Here is a 16,419-nt window from a genome sequence, read left to right as displayed (position 1 = left end):
GAAAGAAGGCTGCCAGAAACTATGTCAAAATGTGTGTGTGTGTGTGTGTGTGTTTTAATAAAAGAACTCAGGTTTTCAGATATCATTAAGATACCTTCTTAATGGAAATTCCATACACAACCACCCCATTCTTTTGGGAGAGTTAAGCTATAGTGGCTTATATGGTACCTCATCCAGTGACAAGCCATGTAGTGGTCAAGTAGGGACTTAAGATGCTAGTTAACTAATTGAAATATTCCTAAACTGTTCAAAAATTGCTTTTCAAACCACTAGAGCAGACCAATTCAAATAAAAAGGTTTCAAAACTGGTATGGAAAGTATCATAGCAACAACATCCATTGTACCTCCAACCTGTCCTTGCTGTGCTGACTTTGGTGTGGGCCTCAGACAGAGCTTCAACTTGCTTATACAGTGGTACCTTGATTTACGAACTTAATCCATTCCGGAAGTCCATTTTTAAACCAAAGCGTTCTTAAACCAAGGCATGCTTTCCCATAGCAGTGGGGACTCAATTTACAAATGGAACACACTCAACAGGATGTGAAACATGTTCTTATTCCAAGGCAATGTTCACAAACCAAAACACCTACTTCTGGGTTTGCAGTGTTCTTAATCCAAGTTGTTCATAAACTAAGCTGTTCTTAAACCAAAGTACCACTGTAATTCTTTAACTTTGGGGGGGGGCAGGGAGATGCTGAACCATCTCCTCATTTTTCCAATTCTCACTCACGTCTTCCTTTCCAGACAAGATTAAAGGAATTCCCCTCCTCCAGCCTTCCTTCTGAAGTCCCTTCTATTTCCTACTGGTTAGTTTAAAGTGAAACTAATGAAGAGCCAAAACCACCTCAGGCAGAGTCATTGGTGAGGGAGAGCAAGACACAGGGGCCTAGTTCACACGTAACACTAAGCTAAGCCCAGTAGCAGACAATGTGGTGGGTGGTGACACTCACTCAACCTCTGGTTGGTCACCTCACTGCTGCTTAAGGGAAGGGGGAGTGGCAAGGTGGTGGCAAGGTGCAAACACGCTGGCTGGTGCACTGAATGGGCTCCACTAGTGTGCTTGCACCATCAACTTCGGCCCACCTCCTCTATGTCCCTGAAAGCAGCAGGTATGCAACTGAGCATCATCACCCCACACTTACCACTTACTGGCTAAGTGTCAGTGTGTGGGTATCCACAGCAGAAACTGTGGTTCAAATGTAACCATTGATTATTCCAACCCAATTTTGCTAAGCCAAATTACATACCATGTTCTTTGACAATGCTCCTTCTGACCACTGGGATTCTGTGTCTTTTGACATTTCTCTGGCTTCATCCATGGGTGCATTTAGACACTTGATTTTTTTTAAAAAATTGCCTCTTCATTTTGGCATTTTAAAAAATGCTGTTGCCCTGAACATACTCTTTTTCTCTCTCACCTCATTGCAAGTCTTGCCTTGTGTGTCTTGCTTCAGATTGTAAGTGTGAGGGCGTACTGTCTTGTGCCTCTTTTATGCAAAGTGCCTGGTCTTTGTAGGTGCTCTAGAAAGTATAAATAGTGATGATCTTATTGCAGGAAGCATTCATATATTAACGCACACTTTACCATTTGAAAAATTTGAACAAATCCTCCTACTGTCTCATTACATTTGCCTGATTTTTATTAGCCAAAGATGTATTGATAGTGCTGCCTTTGCTTTCGACATTTAGCAAAGACTAATGTGTCTGTCAATAAATGAGTAACAATGGTGTCTTAATTGCAATAAGAAAACTGCCTCAATTGAATTTGGGATGCCCTAGGAGTTCTTTGGCCCCTTGAGATCTATGTAAAGTGGGAGATGATGCTGTGGTTAAAGCATTAAACAGTAAGGGGTATCTCTTCTTCTTAGAATCCTAAAGTCCACTTGAAGCCAGTGGCATTCAATTATGTGAGTAAAATGCTTGTGCCTTTTTTCCTTAATTGGGTCTTTGGTTGCTCCTTCTAGCCTCCGGGGTGCACCAACGGCCATCCATTTGTTTCTCCTTTTTTAGCATTTCAAGAACTTCAAGAAAAAGAAGCAAAGGAGAGGGAACTGTGTGGCAACTAAGCTCAAAGCAAGTAAAATTTAAAGCATCATATACTGAGCTAATGGGGAAAAGGTACCTCCTTCATTCCTCTTTCTTTACACTTGCGAAAAAGAGCCCACTTCTCTTCCGCTGGCTGGATTTATAGCTTTAATAATGCTGCATTTCCCAATTGCTCTTTTTTGTGTTTTTCTACCCTTTGTAAAGTTGCCGAACAAATTAAAACATAAATCATTACCTTTAATACATTTTGTAATGTTAAGCTTTTGATCAATTGTTTTTGTAGCAGCTATGGCTTAATCTGGCAACAGAAGATGCAGTCTGAAAACCTCCTTGGTAGCATTTCATGTTACAGGTAGTCCATTCTCTCAATTCCCTGAACATTCTCTTTGGTGTATTTATGAAAACACAATTTTGGTAGAATTCTTCAGCTGGAAGAGTAACTTTTAACACTCTTCTTGTTTTTCACTCTGAAATGTGAAAAGAGGAAGGGAAGCAGATCATTAGTGAAGGTGTGTATCCATTTTCTGAAATCCACAGTCAGGCAATAACTTTAGAATCCTAAAATTGTAGAGTTGGAAGGGACCCAAAGGATCTAGTCCAATCCCCATGCAGGAATCTCAGCTAAAGCATCTGTGACAGATCGCCATCCAGCCTCTGCTTAAAACCCTCCAATTAGGGAGAGTCCACAACCTCCTAAGGGAAACCGTTCCAATGTCAAACAGCTCTTACTATCAGAAAGTTCTTCCTGATGTTTAATCAGAATCTTCTTTCTTGTAACTTGAAGCCATTGGGTTGAGTCTCACCATCCAGAACAGGAGAAAACAAGCTTCCTCCATCTTCCATATGACAGCCCTTGAGATACTTGAAGATGGCTATCATATCTCTTCTTAGTCGCCTCTTTTCCAGGCTAAACATATCCAGCTCCTTCAATCATCCCTTGTACGGCTTTTTTCCACTTCTTGCTCATTTTGGTTGCCCTCCTGTGCACACATTCCAGCTTTTCAACATTTTTCTTAAATTGTAGTGCCCAGAATTGGACACAGTACTCCAGGTGTGGTCTGACCAAGGCAGAATAGAGTGGTACTCTTACTTCCCTTGATCTGGACACTATACTTCTGTTGATGCAGCCTAGAATAGCATTAGATTTTTTTGCTTCTGCATCACACTGCTGACTCATGTTAAAGGTTGTGGTTTAATAAGACCCCTACATCCTTTTCACATGTACTGCTAGTAGGCCAGTGTCCCCCATCATATCTGTGCGGCTGGTTCTTCCTGTCTAAGTGAAGAACCTTACATTTGTCCCAATTGAAATCTATTTTGTTAGTTTGGGCCCAGCTCTCCAATCTGTTAAGGTCATTTTGAATCCTGATTCTGTGTTCTGAGGCATTAGCTCCCCCTCCCAGTTTGGTGTCTTCTGCAAATTGGATGAGCTTTCTCTCAATTCCTTCATCCAAGCTGTTTATACAGGCGTTGAACAACAATGGGCCCAGATTACTCTTTTGGTTCGGTCAGTCAATGAAATATACTCGGAGTCCTGTGGTGATTTCATGCTCTTTATTGCAGCTTGTAAAACAATGATTGAATTGCCCCCCCAAACCTCAGGCTTTTATATACATTATTTACACAATGAGCCCCGTCTGATTGGATGATTCTGCTTCCCTCCTGGAGCTTGATTGGTCTTTTCCTGCAGGCCACTCAGTTGTTGCATTCTATGATCCTACGATTAACTTCTTCCTGGAGCCTGATTGGTCTTCTCTTGCAAGCCGATCAGTTGTTGCATTCTAGGATCCTACTTGCCTATTGTTCTAGGATCCAAGGTTAGTACATAACAGTCAACCAGCTACAACTGCACCTAACAGTTACCTTGTTCAACCCACAAGAATATCATGGGGGACTTTGTCAAAAGCTTTACTGAAATCAAGATAGACTATGTTCACAGCATTCCCCTGATCCACCAAGCTTGTAACTCCATCAAAAAAAGAAATGAGACCCATCTGCTATGATTTATTTTTGAGAAACCCATGATGGGTCTTAGTAATCACGGCATCATTTTCTGAGTGCTCCCAGACTGACTGTTGAATAACCAACATTTCTCGAAATAAGCCATCTTGAGTCATTACAACCCCCATGTTGCTCTGCAGAATTGCTCCCATGCAATGGGATCTGCATGTATAGCATAGGTGTCTGTAGAGCATGCTCCAGGGTTCCATTGGTCAGGAATATGTGTGATCACCAGGAAGTGCAGCTCCAATTTAGAACAACACAGAAGCTATTATGACTGAAGAAAGCGAGTGAGAGCAAACTTTTGAGTTCTCCAGGGTTCTTCAGTAGTCTAGAAGTTCAACAAAACAGGGGGCTAGGAGAAACAAAACTCGTTTAAAGTTGAAGCCACAATCTGCATTTTGTTACAGTTTTAAGATGGTGTGTTGGAGGAGATAACAGACCTACTTAGATTAAGTTCTACTATGTGCAATGCAGTTTTAAAGTTGCAGCCAGGATTGCTGGGACAAATAAATATTTAGTGGTCGATTCCCCCACTTTTGAAGATATACAATTCAGCTGTTCCCTCAAACTGTCTTCAGCCTTAGGCAAAAACACATAGGTTCCTTGGAAGGTGTAAACCAGAAATAAAAAAGAAATTAGGGGTGTTTTGTATCTCCAGGTGGTAGGACCTCATCTTCCTCCATTTTTAGGATCCTGCTCCTGAGCAACTATCTGATAGTTTTTAACTTTTTAGATTGTGCTTGGTAATGAAATAGCATGGATAAGGAAAAAGCAACAAGGAGCCCTGTTCCAGCTGCTGGTGCAACCCCACTATTTATCATGTTATGAAAAAGAAGCTGCCTTTATGTGGCATCCTCTTTACCAATGTGTTCATAGGATCGGGCCATTACAGCGTTTTTACTTACTCAGGCAAGTTGGACATTGATAAACTTACAAAGTCTAATCTGACTCACTCTGGTTGTTCTTGGCTTTCTTATCAATAATCCCCACATTTGGTTGTATTATCTACTCCTGACTATCAAAACAATTTTTGCCCGTTAAGACCTAACGCTTATCTCTCCAGGACTCTTCTGCAGCAATTTCCTTCTGCTGTCAGTCTTTGACTTCTGGCAAATATTGTGTGATCTTAAATTTAATTAAATTAATAAAAATTAGGAGAAGAACCAGAGAGTGGAATTCAACACTGTGCTATTGCGAACATTCCATCTGTGCAGGTACGGTATATCTGCTTGCCAGACAGAACAACACCCTGCCTTGCCGCCTCCTCCATGCTGTTGTGGGGGGTTCTCCTGACACCCCCTAAGCCAATTTTGGGGGTGGGAGGCATAAGGGAAGAAAGCAGGGAAGACTCCTTGCACAGATCGAAGCCCTTCCACAGAGCTTTCACTGGCAGGGATAATTAGGTATACCCCGCCCTAAGAATAGAAAGGGAAAACAAAGAAGACAATAGTTTTTGACATTTGCCTCTTCAGTCATGAATTTTATCCAAATTGCTTTTTCTAATGAAACATCTGCTCAATAAACATTGTCAAAAGTTGAACTTGTGCACTTTTGCTTAGTATAATAATGTTTAAAAGGTAAATTAAGAGAAGCTGCTTGATTTTAGAGTGAGAACTAAAGCTTGTCTCCAACCGCACGCCGTGTGAGATTTTTTTCTTGTTTGATCAATGGTAGAAGCATGCCACGCAGAAATAATTTCTACGTTTTTGATCTTCAGGTTGTACTTTTCTGTATTAAATGTATTTTAACGACAAACTATTTTCTGTTTGCTGAAGACGCTTTTGTGCCTTGAAATTCTAAGCACAATTAAAGTAAGTGAAAAATAGCAGACAGACTACCTTGTCTTCTGTATTGCTTTTTAACACCAATCCCCGTCATTCAAATACACAGCGGGACAAGCCAGCTGGTAGAACATAATTATGTTCAATTTGTGTAACTCAATTATTAAAGATCAATTTAAAGTGTGCATTGCAGTGCCCTATCCAGTTGTGCTGCTTGCTCAAAGGATGGGAGTGTGAAACATACATTTTAAAAAATGCCTCTGACAAAATTTAATCAATGCATTGTTATTCTCTCCTTTTTTTGCTGTTTTTCTTCCTCCCTCCCTCCCCTCCTCCCTCCCAATATATTGTGGAACCCTGCGCACTCGTTCCTGGGAGTAAGCCTAATTGAACACAGTGTAACTTACTTCTGAGTAAACATGTACACACTTGCTCTGCTAATACGCAACTGGCCATTTCAATGTTTCTTATATCCTCATTCCTGTTGCCTGTGCGGATGTCCACATACAGTTCTGCAAATTGTGAAGTCATTGCAAATTACTTTCCAGATTTTGTAAGATGCAAACACAGATGGGCAGTGAGAAATTAGAGTGCATCACACAGAGAAGCTGTAAGATTACAAGTCAGAGATCAAATTTAGTCTTGCCACAGAGAGGACTATATTATACTGTTGAGTCGCAAAAGGCACAGCTAGACTACATGAATTATTGGAAACTGCTAGTAAGTGAAGGAGTAAGGGGAACAGTGAACACCAGCAGTCTTTGCTATCACTGAGTCAGTTTTGATATATTTCTGGTAACCCTTGTAAGAAATTCATAAGGGAAATTCAGAGCAATAAGAAATGCCGGCAAATGTATGTGTCTCTCTTGGGTGTGTCACTTAACTTAATGGAACTTACCTTTGAATGTAGTATCAGGACCACAACAGAAGCCAAAGAGTTAAAAAAAATTCCCACATTCCATGCCACAGTAGTTACCATAATGTGCGTATCTTGGGATGTGGATGATGTCCACCATTACTACACATGAAGTACTGATACTCTTATTTTGTAGTTGTGAACCAGTCAATATACAGTCTTACTTTGGATCCCAAACACCTTGGTACTCATACGTTTTGGCTCCTGAATGCTGTAAGCCCGTGAGTGCATGTTCCAGTTTGCAAATGTTCTTTGGAACCCGAACGTCTGACGGGGCTTCCGCGGCTTCCGATTGGCTGCAGGAGCTTCCTGCAGCCAATTAGAAGCCACACTTTGGTTCCCGAACATTTTGGAAGTCGAATAGACTTCCAGAACGAATTCCGTTCTACTTCCAAGGTACAACTCTAACCAGATGCTCAGTTGGTTAGAGCGTGGTGCTGATAATGCCAAGGTTGCAGGTTCGATCCCCATATGGGACAGCTACATATTCCTGCATTGCAGGGGGTCGGACTAGGTGATCCTTAGGGTCCCTTCCAAGAGTTGTACTCTTCTGTGAATGTCAAGCCATTAATTTTTAAAGGCTTTCACCTCAAAGGGAGGCTAGCCTGGTTTATCCAAGAATTAGAAGCCTTTATTAAATTCTAACACTTGCTGGATCCAGGGATTAGAAGACACAATCTGAATACCCCAAATTTATAACAATATTTATGTTCTTCTACAAAAGGTATCTTAAAAAGCAGAGATATCACCTTGCCAACAAAGGTCCGTATAGTAAAAGCCATGGTTTTCCCAGTAGTGATGTATGGAAGTGAGAGCTGGACCATAAAGAAGGCTGATCGCCGAAGAATTGATGCTTTTGAATTATGGTGCTGGAGGAGACTCTTGAGAGTCCCATGGACTGCAAGAAGATCAAACCTCTCCATTCTGAAGGAAATCAGCCCTGAGTGCTCACTGGAAGGACAGATCGTGAAGCTGAGGCTCCAATACTTTGGCCACCTCATGAGAAGAGAGGACTCCCTGGAAAAGACCCTGATGTTGGGAAAGATGGAGGGCACAAGGAGAAGGGGACGACAGAGAATGAGATGGTTGGATGGTGTTCTTGAAGCTACTAGCATGAGTTTGATCAAACTGCGGGAGGCAGTGGAGGACAGAAGTGCCTGGCGTGCTCTGGTCCATGGGGTCACGAAGAGTCGGACACGACTAAACGACTAAACAACAACAACAAAAGGTACTTGCCCCCACTTTCTAGAATACTGTGGATCCTTTTCTGATTTTGTTGGCATCCATCTGTCTCGAGAGACCATGGAAGTGTGGGCCATCAGGGGTTAAGTCAAAGCAGTGGAGAGTTACAGTACCTGCTGCAGCTGTAGAGACCTGCGGTTATTTGCGGGCTGATTCTTATGTAACCAAAAAAATATACAGCCAGCAACACTAGCTGAGCTACTGATGTCAGTAACTCATGTTATGCTGTGCGTTGCTGGTGATTTGCTCAGAAAGGCAAAGACTACTACCTATCTTGAATGTGTAAAACTCCCCAGTGATTCAAGAAGTTTATTGGAAAGAGCAGCTGAATGCCTCCTGGGAAGCACCACAGAGTTTCTGCTGAGCACCCATTCTGCTTGCTTGCTCTGACATAGATTGCTCGGTAGCTGCATTTCTCTAACCTTGTTTTTGATGACAAAAGGCATTTGCATGAAAACAGGGTCTTTGTTTCCTAAGTGCTCATCTGTTCCTGCTGTTTATTTCCCACCTCAAGTCATAATCCTCGGCTTGTGGCATCACAATTGGCTGCTGTGCAAACCATTATGTCGTCACAAACAGAGGATTATGACTTCAGGTGGGGGGGATAAGCAGCAGGAACAGATGAATTCTTTAAAGCAAAGATGCTGTTTCATGTAAATGTTGATGCCAATAAAGAGCAGGGGGAGGGAAAATATGATGGAGAGACAGAAAATAGGCAGGGGAAAACTTGGTAGGAGTTCCCGAACTGTGGCTTCCCTTCAGGCAAAAGCAACTCTTGTAATTCTGCATGGATAATTTTTTTGTTTCGCCTTCTCTTTTAGGGTTTTAGAACTTGATCACACCACTGCTTTCTTCTCTTGTTGCTATTATAATAGGAGAGACCTATATTTCTCATTCTTCATCTTAATGTAAAGAATAATGACCCTCCATTAATGGATTGCTGCAAAACTGAGGTGAAGCCCCTAGGAAGCTGTCTTATACTGAGTCAGAACGTTGGGACTGGCAGGCAGCAGCTCTCCATGATTTTTCTCAGAAGTCCACTTGGTCCTACCTGGGACCAGGGACTGGACCGTGGATGTTCTGCATGCAGAGCAGGTGCTCTGTTGCTAGGCAACAGCCCTTCTTTTGCACACATTGTAATCTTAACTGTGTGCTGTTATATGCTCAGTAAATGGAGGGAAAGCCAGTCCTGTAAACAACTCGTTTATGTAGATACCTTTTGAGATTCGCAAAAGTTTGTGCAAAATCAGATTAAAATGGGTGGTTAGCCTCTGGCAAGAGTTCAAAGGCTTAACAATGGCACAGAATCAATTCTACTCCATATAAGAAGGTGCTTTACACTGAATTGGACCACTGATCTATCTAGGCTACTGTTGTCTGCATTGAATGGCAGTGGCCCTTTCCCTTCTTCAGGAATGCAGAAAATACAGAGAATTGATCAAGGCAGAGTATGGTTTTATTAAAGCAACATTGGCTTCTACAGGATGGCCTCTGGGAATCCTTCATGTCTTGCCCAACCAGCTCTAGCTGGTTTGAATAGAGAAAGAAAGTCTTAAGGAAAACGTGGACTGGAGGTTCTCCAGGTTCTGGTTTGTTAACAGTACTAGAAAAAATATGGAGTGGACTTTTAAACATCACACCTTGCCTGCCTGCCTGCCTTTCCACTCCAAGTCTACCCGGGCTTACTTCTTAAAGAGGAGGGAGAGGATTGTAGTTCAAGCCTTCTAGGAAGCCCACACTTTGTAATACCAGATTTGTGTGATGTGGTTTCCAGTGTGGCAATCATTGAAGCAAGCTACCCTGCATATGCTCAAGAGATTTTCTGGCATCAGTTAAATGAGGTGAATGTATCTCTCTCTCTCTCTCTCTCTCCACCCCTCCCTGCTGCTTACAGGCAGCTCCTATTCTAAATTGCAAGTCTCAAGCTGGCAGCTCTCCACAGAAGGCTCTCTTTTCTGATATTAAAGCCCGCAGTAGGAAATTCGACATCATATATAGATCCCCCCCCCTCAGATTCTCTGCACCTTTATGCGGTGCCACTTTAGCCCTGGCGACAATAACAGGTTTCGGTAATCAGTGAAGACCAAACAGAGCAGAAATTGAGGTGCTGTCTGGAAAAGGGAGCACGAGAAATCTGAATAACGCAACCTATTGTGTGTTCTTTCCATGAATGTTACAGATCAGTGTGCTTTCATTAAAATTCTCCTTATAAGCTCGGGTGATATGTTGGGGTGAGGGGGTATTTGATGTCTGAGAAGTAGTGAGAAGTTAGCTGCCTAATGATATACTAATTAGAAAGCCCATCCTAGCAGGATCCATGAAAATTGATTTGCGCGGTGCCATTTTTGCTAATGAGAGTCATGAATACATGTTTGCAGTCCTTTACTTACCCTTCTTCCCTACAGCTAATGAAGGTGAAGCAATCATTAAGAATAGGGCTATAATCTATCTAGAGTTTCTGCAGCCTCATAGGAACGGGTGGACTTTAAGAAGTTCTGTTTTAAATAGTGCTCTTTGTGAAAGAGTGAGCTCCGCAGGTAGCATGGATGTACCATACATGTCATTATTAAAATTCCTTCACTGGTGGTTCTTTTCACTGTATCAGTAGCCGGGAACAGGCTGTCTGTCATGTGTATCTGATTTCATACAGGATTTTAATTAAAGTGGAAAATCTAAATTGTTTTAGTGTAATAGGTTGACCTTTCCGATGTGGGTACGGGGGGCTTACGAACAAATGTCAGTGTACTCCCCCACCTTCCCACAATTCCACTTTGTGTAAATAGCTCACCAAAAGAAAGACACAGCATGCTTAACCTTATTAGTCCAGCAAAGATCACCCAAAAATACATGCAAACTTCAGAATAGGTGCAAAAAAGAAAGAGAAAAGAAATGGTTGAGATTTCCATAAGAATCATAGAATAGAATCATAGAGTTGGAATAGACCACAAGGGCCATCGAGTCCAACCCCCTGCCAAGCAGGAAACACCATCAGAGCACTCCTGACATATGGTTGTCAAGCCTCTGCTTAAAGACCTCCAAAGTAGGAGACTCCACCACACTGCTTGGCAGCAAATTCCACTGTCGAACAGCTCTTACTGTCAGGAAGTTCTTCCTAATGTTTAGGTGGAATCTTCTTTCTTGTAGTTTGGATCCATTGCTCCGTGTCCGCTTCTCTGGAGCAGCAGGAAACAACCTTTCTCCCTCCTCTATGTGACATCCTTTTATATATTTGAACATGGCTATCATAGCAACCCTTAACCTCCTCTTCTCCAGGCTAAACATGCCCAGCTCCCTTAGCCATTCCTCATAAGGTATCATTTCCAGGCTTTTGACCATTTTGGTTGCCCTCCTCTGGACACGTTCCAGTTTGTCAGTGTCCTTCTTGAATTGTGGTGCCCAGAACTGGACACAGTACTCCAGGTGAGATCTGACCAGAGCAGAATACAGTGGCACTATTACTTCCCTTGATCTAGATGCTATACTCCTATTGATGCATCCCAGAATTGCATTGGCTTTTTTAGCTGCCGCGTCACACTGTTGGCTCATGTCAAGTTTGTGGTCAACTAAGACTCCTAGATCCTTTTCACATGTACTGCTCTCAAGCCAGGTGTCACCCATCTTGTATTTGTGCCTCTCATTTATTTTGCCCAAGTGCAATACTTTACATTTCTCCCTGTTAAAGTTCATCTTGTTTGTTTTGGCCCAGTTCTCTAATCTGTCAAGGTCGTTTTGAAGTGTGATCCTGTCCTCTGAGGTGTTAGCCACCCCTCCCAGTTTGGTGTCATCTGCAAATTTGATCAGGATGCCTTTGAGTCCATCATCCAAGTCGTTGATAAAGATGTTGAATAAGACCGGGCCCAAGACAGAACCCTGTGGCACCCCACTAGTCACTCTTCTAGACTGCTTACTGACAGTTGGAGGGGAGCAGTTGTGGTTCAGTGTAGCTGCAGCAGTGCTGGGCAGTCTTCTGGCTTCAGCATGCCACTTCCCCTTCCACCAGCAGTTGCAGTTGCAGCCAATCACAGGCGAACTAGTGGACACCGTTTGGGGAGTGGACCAGAGCCATGAGCCCATTTGTCACAAGTCCCATGGGGACATCCTGGCAGGATTGGTCAGAGGGGGTGTGGCATGAGTGTCAGCAGTGAAGACTTGAGTGGTTTGCTAGGCTGCATCCTCAGCTCGCTGCTGGTGGACATCCCAGCAGAGGAGGGAAAGCCAACAGAACCAGCCTCCTGAGAATGAGGTTGCTCCTGCAACTAAGGAGGCACATGAGCTTAAGCCAGAGAGTGAGCTGGCTGGGCAGAGTCAGGCCCTGTTTCCAAGGGTGCTCCATTGGATGCACTGGTGCAAGCAGACTCAACCTACCCACAAGAGTGTTTGCTTGCTCAGTACTATCTCTTTTTTATAATATTTTTTATTAAATTTTCTGTTTTACAATTTCAAATAAACATTTTAAACTTTAAAATATCCAGTGACTTCCTTTCTTCTCTTTCCATGGTTCATTTTACATATCACACATCCCTGCATATTTTACCATAACCATTCAAATCAATTTTCCACTTTTGCATCTTGCTCTGTTGAATTTATCTTAAAGCTGCCAGCGTTTTCAGCTGTATACAGTTATTTTCCATATAGTAAAAAAATGTTTTCCAATCTTCTTTAAATGTATGTTCTTCTTGCTCTCTTATTCTATATGTTAAATCTGCAAGTTGTGCATATTCTGTCAACTTAAGTTGCCAATCCTCTTTGGTTGGGACCTTGCTCTCTTTCCATTTGGGGGCTAACAAAAGACATGCCGCAGTTGTTGCATACATAAATAACCTTCTCTGGCACCTGGGAATTTCAATCTGGGTTATCCCCAACAAAAACGACTCTGGTGGGGTTTTTTTTTGGGGGGGGGAGTAATTTTAAGCATTTTTTTCCAACTCATTATAAATCATTTCCCAATACACTTTTACCTTTTTACATGTCCACCACATGTGGAAGAATGTTCCCTCCACTTATTTACACTTCCAACACTTATCTGATTCTGTCTGCTCAGTCCTATCTCTTGCGATGAAAACTGTGCAAATGACTGTGGCTGCCCCACTCTCCAAAAGGAGATCTAGGGTGTGTGCCAGGTGTTAAGACAACATATTAGATTGTTCCTAGCCATGTACCTTGGAGGTCTACTTCTGAACTGTGTAAACTGTAACTTGAGCTATATTTAAACCATGTACTGACTTGCAGAATACAGCCTTCAAGAAGACTTGACCCAAAAGTCTGAGTACAGTTCTGAGAGTGGGAGGCAGGGCTCCCATAGAGCTGCTATGCAAAACTGATCTCAGCTCTCCAGCTAGGTTCCTCTGTAGAGTGAGCTTCTAGTTCATAGAGTATAGAACCTGTTCCATTTCTTATGGCAATTTTGGAAACTTTCTTCTGCGTGATATCAAATCAATAGAAAACCTAGTTCATGCTCCGATGAACCCCGACAAAAGAAAGGGCATTCATTCCAACTCCATTTTCTTGATGTATCTTCAATAGTAGAGTGCGTTTACTCCATGACTTCCTGTACAAAAGCAATCTGTTTAATGTCTATGCAGAATGGGAGGTCAGTTGTTAGCTCTCCCCCTCTGGAGTCTTATAGGAATCTAACAAAGAAAATTGTTTTTAAAACCTACTCTCTTCTCCGCTTTCATATGTTCACTAGAACGTCTGCAAGAAATAGGGGAGAGGGGAATCCGCCTTAAGCGTTTAAGGTACTTACAACGGTGTAATCCAGCAGTCTCTTTCAGAAGCCAGACTCATGACATTTAAATCCCATGACTGCACCCTGAACATTTAACTAACTGCTTCCCTCTGTTTGAACGGCTTCTTGGAACTCTGACAAAGTGCAAAGGTGCCTTTTAAAAAGAAATATTAATTTGCAAATGTCGCTACCAGATTGATAGGAAGTGAGAGCCCAAAAATGGTGTCTGACTATTTCAAGCCTTGTTTTCTGTGATATTATTTGACTTTCTGATTCCCTAGTTCTTCTGCTTGACATCCTTTCTTATCTTTCCCTGGCTACAGCACCTAAGATCTCATCCCCAATTTTGATTCCTTATAGTGAAATTACCAGACTTTGTGATGGACTGCTTCATAATAGGAATTGGGTGCATTAATCTTGTAAATACTGTAAGTAGTTTGCTAATATTCCAAAGTGAGGCAGTAGTTCTTCTCTAACTAAGATTGTGATCTGAGCCAAAGAAGAACTCTATTTACCTGGTTCTGGTTCCAGCAGGAAGGGGAGGTCCCTACCTTCTCTTATGCTTCAAATGCTGTTGTGACAGCTTCGTGGTTATCACATCTGGCAACTGGGAGCTACTATAGCAATGTTTCAAGTTCCAGAAAGGAGCCACCAAAGCTGCTGCAACAGTGACCAGGTCCAGACGTTTGGGGACTCACAGGGTGGCAGGGAGAGAGATCCAGAGTCCATTGCACTCCAGATTATGTTATCAGGAGCACAACAGGGTTTGAATCAGACTCTGACTTAACTAAGCTTCCCCTTCCCTTCATTTGCAGGGATCATAGTTTGGTTTGCTGAAGCCAGTTCCATACAAACCCAGGGCAGGAGGTGCCTATCACTAGTTCAGCAGACCTTTGTGGGCAAGCTGCAAAAAGTTGACCAGCCAATCGAAAACCACGTGGCCGTGTCGTAAAAAGTCAAAGCTCATTTATCTGTGTGCTATCTCTGCTCCAAGGAATACTTTGTGAATTACATGAAGTTCTATTCTAGAACTTTCAGTATCTGTTATGATGCTCCTCCTTGAATGATGAAAACTCTCTTCTACATTAGCCCTCTTCAGGTGTTCAGCCTGGACACACAAGGGCTAAAATGGGTAGGACAACTAGGGTACAGCCATCAATTCCCCCCCCCAGTGCTGACAGGTGGACCACCACCCCATTCCCATCCTTTATTTGTTTAGTGGAAAAGTCTGGGGGTGTTGTATAGACTCATTTGGATGAACATATCCATAAGCCTTCTCATGGTCAGGGTTCCTGGTCAGGAGAAGGCTTGAAAACTAAATCTTCTTGTTAAACATCCAACAGTCAAGAGTGGAGGGGGCACACCTGGTGATGCTGAGGTTGGGACTGATGTATGCATCCCTATTCCCCACTGCCCACTTTAGCCTTCTTTAGCCTTTCTTTGGACACTTTAGTTGTGTCCAGTCCCTCACATCTGCTAGTCATGTTGCTGTGCATTTTTATTTTCACACACTAGTTATTTATTTGATTCTATTATAAGTAATATCTCATAAAACATCTTGAAGCAATTTCACAGTAAAAATGTCAGCAATAAAAACAATTAAAAGCAATGTCTTACATAGAAAACCAAGTCCATATATAAGCAGCCAAAAGCCATTTCATTTGCAAAAAACAAACCAGTTTCAAATCCAGCACAGATAGACATTGGGATAAAGATCTCCACTTGGAAGGCTTGTTAAAAAAGAAAAGTCTTAGACTCCAGAATATCCTGCTAGTGAAACCAGCATAGCAAATGGGAAACTGTTCCCTAAACCAGAAACCTGCAGTTTAGCATCCCAAAAGCAGGTAGCAGTACTAGAAATAATAGGCCTAGTGTTTCTGAGGAAAAGCTTCTACCTGTGTATGGTCTGCTCTCTGTGCCATCATCACCTTGTCAAAAGCAACCTAAAATATTTGAGAAAGAGCCAGTAGAGAAACATCTGTTAGCAGAAAGTAATTGATTAATTTAGCTACAACAGTTCCTGACCTCCCTAACAAACACAAATTGCATATGTAATTGTACTAGGTCCAGTCTCCAAAGAGGTTGTGTTGAAAATAAGACATTTTGCTTTGCTTCCAACCTTCGGGCCTAGGACCTGCCCCTCCCAATGTGTTTGTCTTAAAACATTTCTTTAAAAATGAATCAGCATCTTCTTCTAAACTTACACTAACATCTACCCTCCCACCAGCCAAGCACTATTAGAAGAGGAACATGGGAGAGTCTCTCTGAGCCCTTGCTAGAACCACACACAAAGACACATCAGAGCAGAATAGTGACTGTTTCTGAACTCCTTATTTCCCAAGTCACATTGACATGTTGGGGCAATAAGTACCGTATTTTTTGCCCCATAGGACGCACTCCCCCCCCCAAAAAAAATGAAGGGGAAATGTGTGTGCGTCCTATGGGCCGAATGCAGGCATTCGCTGAAGCCTGGAGAGCAAGAGGGGTCGGTGCGCACCAACCCCTCTCGCTCTCCAGGCTTCACGCGGCTCTCCGCAAGGCGCGGGAGCCCAGCACTGGGCTCCCGCGGCTTGCGGAGAGTTGCCTGCATGCGGAAGGCTGGATGCGGGAGCCCAGTGCCTGGGGGGGGAATAATTCCCCCCCTTTATTTCCCCCCCAAAAAACTAGGTGCGCCTTATGGGATGGTGCGTCCTATAGGGCGA

General features: G+C 42.7%; 1 protein-coding gene and 1 long non-coding RNA gene across 3 annotated transcripts in view; one reads left to right on the top strand and one right to left on the bottom strand.

Annotated features, from left to right (window-relative positions):
- The window catches only part of LOC309534892 (transmembrane protein 263-like), a 331,671-nt gene that overhangs the window by 96,710 nt on the left and 218,542 nt on the right, over nt 1-16,419 (top strand). The window lies entirely within an intron of this gene.
- On the bottom strand, nt 1,392-8,495 carry LOC309535113. Its single transcript, XR_014221020.1, has 3 exons — nt 8,412-8,495; nt 2,282-2,513; nt 1,392-1,521 (listed from the first exon to the last, which is right to left on the bottom strand). It is a non-coding gene; the product is annotated as an uncharacterized lncRNA (long non-coding RNA).

This window comes from Podarcis vaucheri, assembly GCF_965113315.1.
Source record: "Podarcis vaucheri genome assembly, chromosome: 1".
Taxonomy (NCBI): domain Eukaryota; kingdom Metazoa; phylum Chordata; class Lepidosauria; order Squamata; family Lacertidae; genus Podarcis; species Podarcis vaucheri.
This window is presented reverse-complemented; position numbering and strand designations above follow the sequence as displayed.